Source organism: Lacerta agilis, chromosome 13, assembly GCF_009819535.1.
Source record: "Lacerta agilis isolate rLacAgi1 chromosome 13, rLacAgi1.pri, whole genome shotgun sequence".
Classification (NCBI taxonomy): Eukaryota; Metazoa; Chordata; class Lepidosauria; order Squamata; family Lacertidae; genus Lacerta; species Lacerta agilis.
The window spans coordinates 6403923-6413519 of NC_046324.1; positions in this window are offsets into that span (position 1 = coordinate 6403923).

Here is a 9597-nt window from a genome sequence, read left to right on the forward strand (position 1 = left end):
TAGTTGCTTTGGGAGACGATAACCAGGCCTAGCCCAGTTCTGTAAAGCTTGGGGGGGGTGAGGCACCTGGGCATTAGCAGTACAAGCCAAGCCCTGGGTCCGTGGCTCACCCAAATTGTGGGAATCCTGTTCCCGGGCAGCTGGCCGAGCCCCTCTGCTTTCATCATTGAACCGCCACATCCTCAGGCCCAGCGCAGCTTGACGTCCTCCGTCTAGAACCCACCGCTCTCAACCGACTCTAACCTGCCTCCCCCCCCACAACATTCCAGTTCCCTTTCCAAGCTTCCTCCATTCTTCCGTCTCCACCAGAATTCCTCTCTCTCTCTTCCCCCCTCCCTCCCTGCTTGACACGGCCTTTGGAATTCTAATAGCATCACCTCAGTTGCCATATTGCAAAAACAGGGGAAGAGGGTGCAGATGGGGAAATGTCCGGGAATCCCAAAGTCTAAACTCCGGCTCACGTCTGGCAGGGGGACTCAGGATGCACCCTGGACCTCAACCTTTCTCTGTTCCCTCCCTGTGTCATACTAAAGATTGTAAGCCCCTCGGGGCAGGAACCTTTTGATCAAGGGTCACGCGCAGCGGTGGTGCAAAGAAATAGCACAAAACAAATCTCACTAGGCTCCTGCCCCGTGCAAGTGGAAACCCACTTGACGCCTTTCCCTTAAAACCAAAGGCTGTGTACATACCATCCCTTTGGGGCTCCTGCAGCATGAAAAGGGGCTAATTCTGAAGAGCTGCATTGCTGAGAGGCAGGGGCCTGGCAAGCTATCTACAGCTGTCAACAAGTCAAGCCACATGAATAATAATAATAATAATAATAATAATAATAATAATAATAATGTGTGTTTGTTCAAAAGCTCAAATCTCCGAAAGTACTGCACCGATTGCTTTGAAATTTTGACACAACGTTGGGTTCCATTCCTGGAGTGTTTTTACGTAAAAATATTACATAGATGTCACACCAGCGACAGGTAAAAAAGAAAAAACATACTTTTTTAGATCCTAACCAATCACATAGTGAGCAGCATGACATCACAACGCTACGGGGCCCCGCCCCGAGTGTCCCCCCCCCCCAGGGTGCTACCCGGTTCAGCCCGCCCCCCTTGCTCCGCCCCTGGCAACAGCAACGCATGGCTGGGTCAGCTAGTAGTAGTAGTAGTAATAATAATAATAATTATTATAATAATGCCACTCATCTCCTCTAGGCCTCCTACCTTCTGCATCCATTTTGATACACTCCCTCCCTCTCTTTCTCTCTCTCTCTCTCTCTCTCTCTCCCTCCCTCCCTCCCTCCCTCCCTCTCTCTCTCTCTCTCTCTCTCTCTCTCTCTCTCTCTCTCTCTCTCTCTCTCTCTCTCGTCTCTCTCTCTCTCTCATCTGACAGGCATCCCCCCTTGCAGGGCATTATAAGGCTTGCCTAAAAAGCAGCACTTTGTGACATCAGCTGGCAAACAGGGGCCAGGCTCCTGGGTTGTCAGGCAGCTGAATTGAGACAAATAAAAAGGGGGGGGGAGTCAAAGTGTGCTGGGATGAGGCCACCATGGGTCAGGCCAGAGGGTCTCACAGACCTACAAATCCCAGAACCCCTAACAAACTACAATTCCCAGGATCCTATGGGGGGAAGACACCTGCTTTTTAGAACAGGGAGGAGAACCTGCAGCTCACTTCTCCCCATTTCCTAGGAACCAGGAACGGGAAGCTCAAGTGCTGCTAACAGGGTGACTTCACAGAGCAGGGTGGATAAAATATTGCTCCAAAAGTTGAGTGCCTCCCCGGATGTACATTTCCAAAATATGAGATAAAAAACAAAATAAAACCTACATAAAGCAAGAGTGTTTTGAATTGTGTAGGCTCCTGTTTGTTATGAGCAAATGGCTTGAGATACCTATTAGGTCCATCGATTACCAAATAGCAACACAAAAAACAGCAACAATTTGTTGTTGACAAAGGACAGCTGGACATATAAAGGGCCCCATTACCCTCAGTAGCTTAGGGCTTCATCAAACTTAAATCCGGCTCTGCGTCGGACGTTTGGCTTCCAAAGAACGTTTGCAAACCAGAACACTCACTTCCGGGGTTGCGGTGTTTGGGGGCCAAAACATTCAGGTCACAAGGCGTTCGAGATCCAAGGTACAACTGTATGTTCTTTTACGCCCTGAATGAAATTATCTTAAATAGATGTTGTGAGCTATCTTGAGCAGTTGTGGAAAGATTTTGAGTATTTCAAATAAACAAATGTCAGTGAGTTAAGCCATCAGCAGGATCAGTGCCAAAAGACTCTGCAATACTCCCCAAATTTTTGTCAGGATAATAGTACTTGCTAGAGCTGAGCCTTCAAATCTGCTCGCATGTTGCAAATCTGCTAAACACATTGGCAATGAAATGTATTTTTAATAAATTCTAACCCCAAATAATGAGCCCACCTACTTCCACCAGCTGGAAATAAGGACCTGGGTTTTCAGATCAGAGGAGGATATGGCTTCAAGTCTGGTTTTCACTTCTGCTCTTTCCCTTTTTTCTTGTTCAAAACAGCATCTTCAGGTATTCCAGTTCCTGATTGTGGTCCTACTCTGTCTTTTATCCCCCCCCCCTTTAGCACATATATTCTCAGCGGAGGAACCGGCTTTATGAGTCATGGTTATAAGCCGATTTATTACAAAACCGACTAAGAATTTGTTTTTAAAACAAAGATCTGTGCTTGGAATGCAGGGAAAAGTAGAGATGCTTTGAAACTGAAGCAAAACTCCGCAGTTCTCCCAGCACTGAGGCTCATCCACTTGGAGACAAATCCTGTACATAAAATTTATATTGTCTGCTTCATGTTGCATTTTATGTCATTTATTATGTCATGGGATGTGGGTGGCACTGTGGTCTAAACCACAGAGCCTAGGGGCGGCAGTTTGAATCCCCGCGACGGGGTGAGTTCCCATTGCTCGGTCCCAGCTCCTGCCCACCTAGCAGTTCGAAAGCACGTCAAAGTGCAAGTAGATAAATAGGTACCACTCCGGCGGGATGGTAAACGGCGTTTCCGTGCGCTGCTCTGGTTCGCCAGAAGCGGCTTTGTCATGCTGGCCACATGACCCAGAAGCTGTACGCCAGCTCCCTCAGCCAGTAAAACGAGATGAGCGCCACAACCCCAGTCGTCCGTGACTGGACCTAATGGTCAGGGGTCCCTTTACCTTTACCTTTTATTATGTCATTGTTATTTATTGTTTGTAAGCCGCTTTGCAATTCACGCGAATGAAAAGCAGCATAGAAATATAATTTCTTTTGCTGCAATATATATATAATATATTTATGATTTTCAGTTTTACATTACAATAATTTTACAATCATTTTAACATTTCAAAACTCAACTTCCTCCCCCCCCTTTCTGCGGTTCCTAAAATATATTTTTAATATTCTCTGCATATCCAAATTAACTGAATTTACTCAATTATTCATCTACTTTAAATGTATACACTTTTGAAACTGTGGGTTATTACAATAATCCTGCCAACGTTCTTATCTGTTTACAGTTTGTTTGTAAATATTCCATAAACCATTTCCATTCTTTTATAAAAAGCACGTTACCTTGATTTCTTATTTTCCCCATAAGTTTCGCCATTTCTGCATCTTCCATAAGTTTTTCTTTCCATTCTTCTTTTGCTGGGACTTCTTCTTCTTTCCATTTTCACCTATCCATCCTTAAAGAAATCAGCCCTGAGTGCTCACTGGAAGGATAGATCTTGAAGTTGAGGCTCCAGTACTTTGGCCACCTCATGAGAAGAGAAGACTCCCTAGAAAGACCCTGATGTTGGGAAAGATGGAGGGCACAAGGAGAAGGGGACGAGAGAGGATGAGGTGGCTGGACAGTGTTCTCGAGGCGACTAGCATGGGTTTGGCCAGACTGCGGGAGGCAGTGGGGGATAGGGGTGCCTGGCGTGCTCTGGTCCATGGGGTCACGAAGAGTCGGACACGACTGAACAACAACACAAGCCAACAGGGGCTGGGCCCACAGGACAAGTTTTAGGGCCCTGCAAGCACCCATTTATCAGTTCCACGGGGTCCCAAGTGAGAAGCACAAGGCCTGGAATTCCAAGATTAAAGGTGGATGGTGCCACACAGGGAGGGATGGGGGAGAAGTTTGATTCAGTTCTCATGTAAAGGCAAACCGACCCAATTCACACTTCCTGAAACAATATGTGAAGAAAAACAGACATCCCTGAAAATGCACACTTTCCCAGATTTTGCAATGCAGTTCTCCAGCCAAGTAATGTGAGTGAAAATGCACACACTGGTGTAAAGTGTGCATATATTTCTAAAAATGAATTATATTAGAGAACTGCTTTGTTAAAATTTTTACATTAGGCAAAATTGCACACAAAAACAGGTATATTAGGAGAAATACGCTGTAAAATGCAGGTGAATTTTCACAAGAACTTGTTTTTAAAAAGTGGAAAGCTGAATTTAAGATTGGAAAAATAAGAAATGGCGAGAAACCAAAATGGACAGATCTGACCAACCCTAAATAGATGCAGGAGGCCAAGTTGTATAATCAGGAGCTGAAGTTGAAAGGGCCAGAAAACCAGAATAACTGAAAGCAGGCAGGCCCCAAATCCTAGGACAGCAGTGGTCTGTGCTCAGAATGAAAGCTCAAGTTTACAACCAGATTGCTCCATCCTGTTAGCTGACAAGTGTTTGTTGAAGACCTGGCCCTTGGCGTTGCAGATTAGACAGTGCCCTTGAGGCACACAGTTCATTCTGCAAGGCAGAACTGCAACCCAGATACGCCAGAGTCTTTAGTGAAAGTAAGGCAGCAGAACGAGTCAAAGCTTGCCTCCCAACCAATTCCTTTGCAATGTAAGCCATTCCCTGGGAAAGGAAACAATGGTTTGCTTGGGCCATAAATGATGAACTACCAGAACTTGAAGTTCCTGCCAGTGAAATCAGTCAGGCTGGTGAGCACAGAAGAGATGAGTGGTGACCCCACAGATATGGAACTCTCTTTCCGTTCAGTGTAATTTGGCCCCATCAGTTCTGGTATTCAAGAAGGGATTTAAAAAAAAAAAAACCACACCTTTTTCTTTACTGGATTTTCTTAAGAAAATGTCAATGATCCATTGTTATATTAGAACCCAGAGAAGTGTGCATGCACACGAAAGCTCATACCAAGAACAAACTTAGTTGGTCTCTAAGGTGCTACTGGAAGGATTTTTTTTATTTTTTATTTTGTTTTGACATATAATGAAGTTGAATGTTGGAAAATCCAGGGCAAAAAAGAAGAAGAGAGAAAGTATTTCTTCACACAGCGCAGTCGAACTATGGAATTTGTTCCCACAAGTGGTAATGGCCACCAACTTGGATGGCTTTAAGAAAAGATTAGACAAATTCATGGTGGATAAGGCAATAAATGGCTATGTTTGGGGTTTGGCTGTTGCTGCCTAACTCGCCATGGGACACTGATTCCCCTAAGTCCACGATCGGTCAGAGAAAAATGGATGGAAGCAGGATCCAGTGGAAAGCAAGGCAGATATTTATTGTTCTGTTGCAACAGAGTTCCCTCCCCTCCTTCCCTGGAGGGAGAGACCCTGAACAAAAGTGTGCAGGAACCTTTAAAAGACTTTTGACATTGCCCAACCCCCTTAGCCAAAGACCACCCCAAAATCATCATACATACATCATAGGAGGTGCTCTACAGCAGAAGTCCTGTCTGCCAGGATACCTGATAATGGTCGCTGATTGCATTGCCTCGGCAGTCTGGCCATTCTTTTGCGATGGTTTAATTCTTTAGTTGCTGAATCCAGGTCACAGGCTCACCCTATTCACACACAAATACACCCTTAAGACTGGAATTGTAGGTGAAAAGACAATGGGGAGGCTGTCCCCATTTGCCTCCCTTACTGCAGAGGAATATCTGAGATCATTGGGAGAGTCAGAATGGGTTTAGGATTGCTCTCCTGTGCTATTTCAGACACATGGTTTATATACTGCATTTAGATATGTGTGCATTTTACTTTTTTGCATTTATAGAAAATTTTATTCATTGTTTTTAAAAGATGGCATGTCAAGTCATCAAGCACAAGGAAAGAAAGATTAAACAGCAAATACCTGGGTTATATAAATGTCCTTTTTCTATAGACTTTTTAATGTCTACAGTTCCACAGTTGCAGACATGAAACAATTCCCAATTTTTTAAAAATACCCAATTACAAGACATTTGAACTGACACAGAACAAAAGTAATATATTTAAGCATTTAATGTGCCTTTTTTCTCAAGGTAGGTGAGAGATTGTGTGTATCAAAACAAGCGCTGTACGACTATCGTTTAATATGGTTTACTTGAACCTACAAAGGACACAGGTAAGAAACGTTTTCATGAACAGAAGAATGGAGTATGTGTGCATTATAATAAACCAAGTTTGTGTTCAACCAACAGATGAGGATCTCTCCCATTACTTCACTCTGTGCCGGTTCATTCAGAATATCCTCAAAACCAATGCAGTCATAGTTGCCTTTCAAGATATCCAGGGACAAGTTAGAACTATTAAGGAAAGGAAGACGCTGGACCTGCTTCACTGCTTTGAATTCCATTTGCAGCTTCAGCGGTGCATGCAGCCCTTGAATATTTCTCAGAGTAGAAAAATCCATCTTATCTTGATTCAATGAAAAAAAAAATTATCTGATAGTTCCAAAGGATGAACAGGGAAAAGTTCGCTCTTCACATCTTTCAAATGCTCCAACAAAATCGAAAATTCTTTCTAGTAGAACCTTAGAGACCAACTGAGTTTGTTCCTGGTATGAGCTTTCGTGTGCATGCACACTTCTTCAGATACCAGGTGCTACTAGAAGAAGTGTGCATGCACACTTCTTCTAGTAGCACCTTAGAGACCAACTGAGTTTGTTCCTGGTATGAGCACACGAAAGCTCATACCAGGAACAAACTCAGTTGGTCTCTAAGGTGCTACTAGAAAGAATTTTTGATTTTGTTTTGACTATGGCAGACCAACACGGCTACCCACCTGTAACTTCAAATGCTCCAGCAGCTGAAAAACCAGAAACTGGAATACAGTCCTTCAGCTGAAATCCAAACGCTTTGGCATTCCATCTTTGCACCGTCACCCACTCCCTCTTCCTTCCGCCAGCCAATATTTATGAATATTTATTCTGTATTTGAGACCTTAAAATTCTTACAGCTGTCAGAGGCCTTGTGCCTCTGAAAACCAGTGGCTGGGAGTCCCAAGCAGGGAGAGTGTGTTTGGGTCCTGCTTGATGACGTTATCCCATGGGCCACAGGGGATGTGGGATTAGGTGCACCTTTGACCTGATCCAGCAGAGCTGTTATATCAGCGACTGACCCTGAACTATTTTTGGCATGCAGAGCAGGTGCTCTATGGCTCTTTGTAGAGACAGGCAATCCTGCGCCTATAAAACAAGAAGGTACTTGAATGGTCGTGAAGTGCAACCACTAGAGAAACAGACAGATCATGACTATTATAGTGTACAAAATGGATATAACCTATGACAGGTAATCTGTAAAATTATAGCATACGGTACAAAGGCTATAAAATGGATCATAAAATATTACTCATAACACGAACACACTCCCCAGTTGATATTCTACAGCAGGTAGTCTACAAGAGGGCCCCTCCAACAAAATGTTGCAGTGTACCCCTAATGTGCATGTGTTACCTGAGCCTGTGGTAATTATAAAAGACAGGAGGTTCTAATTCATGGTGTAGAGCACTCCCAGTTCAGGATTCCAGCTACTCTTTGCTATTAATCCTCCCTGCTTGTTTTCAGTTTCCCCCCTCTGAACAGCCAGTCAGCATTCCACCACCTTAAGTTCCCGAAGATTCATTGTGCTTTTGCAAACATTGGAGTTACCTTGAATATGCTGTGTCCTCCCCACCCACCCATGCGCATGTGTTTTAACTTACTTTAATTGTAAGCATGCAAACACATGAGATCAGTTAACTGTATAGACAAGCGTGACTTGTGATTAAACGATGAAATGTGTTCTTTTCTTCAGTTACAGCCATCCCCCCATCCCCCAACAGGGCTCCCTCCCACTGCCTGTGGTGGTATTTCATGACCACTGCGAATCCATCTATATCTCATAACTATTTTGTATAAAAACTATATCAGATATCTACAAAAACAAATTATATCAGGTATTTTATAAAGTCTCTGTTGCATGATAACTAGGTCAGCTACAAATTCTAGGTCAACAGCAGATCCCGGGATTATTTGGGGGAGAGAGCGTGCTTCAAATTTATTTATTGCATATATAAAATGTGCAGTTTTTACTGGCCCCTTAGGATTTCCATAGACACCCGTCCCCCACATATGTTTTGCACTTCTGCAAAGCTTTCAGTTTCTCTCAAGAGGAGAATGCTATTATTGGCTTCAAAAGGACAGACACTTGGATAATTGAAATCACCCTTAGTATAAATTATGATAGCGCAGTATATGATAGTCCATACTTCTATGAGATTATGTTATATAGATTTTAGATATTATTTTTATTAAAATTGTATACCACCCTTCATTCATTCAGTTATAGTGCAGCAGAGACATTATGAAACGCTGTAAGATACCCGATATAATTTTTGTAGATGTCCGATATAATTTTTATACAAAAAAGATATGATATAGATGGATTTCTTATATACAATAACCTCTAATGCATTTGAAGCACACCCCGTCTCCCAAACCATCCCGGGAACTGCAGTTGATCAAGTTACAATTCCGAGCACCTTTTAAAAAATGCAGTTCCTGTGATCCTTGTGTGCATGTGCCCATGTGCTTTAAATGGCTGGTGCATTACATATTGCATATCTATAGATCAATCTACAGTGACTGATTCTTCTAAATTGTTACCGGGAAATAGGAAGGGGGACAAGAGACCTTCCACCCCCCCCACCCCAAGCCTTGCCTCTCCACGCTAGGAGGCAAAGAGCATGTTACCAAATGTAGCAATTCACTGATAAACCTATCTTTGTAAAGGCCCAATGGGAAAACTTTACAAATTCATAAGAAATCACATTGTGGCATCAGTCTTCTCAGTTCCAATGGCATTTAGGACCCAGGGGAAGTGAGATGTAAGGAGAGGGGTGAGTGAGCCCACCATAATCTCTGGGATGTACAGTCAAGTCCAGGGGTGATATCCTGCCCCAAGTGTCAGACAGATAACCATCTCAATCACAATACCTACCAATATAGTGGGATGAAGCTCAGACAAGAAAAAGAGAGATATTTGACTTGACTCGGGGACCATGGAACTGTCAATGCTTCCCTTTTGTACTATGATGGAGTACTGGGAAAGACTATATTTGAGTGACAGGGCCATGCCTGGATTTCAGGTTCTACCTGAGACCACACCTTTTTCTGTGACATATCTATGATGTCTTGATGATGCTTCCGGAAATGTATTATGGGAAACTTTAAAATATTGGATGTAACCATTGTTCAGGACTTCTCTCTGCTTCTTCTGTGTGGTAGTTTGAAGTCTTGTTGCAACAATAAAGATCAAGCCTATAGGCTGCTGTTTTGCTTCCATCTCCTGTCTGAAGTCTCTTGCTTGTGACCCCCAACCTGAACCTATGGGAGCGAA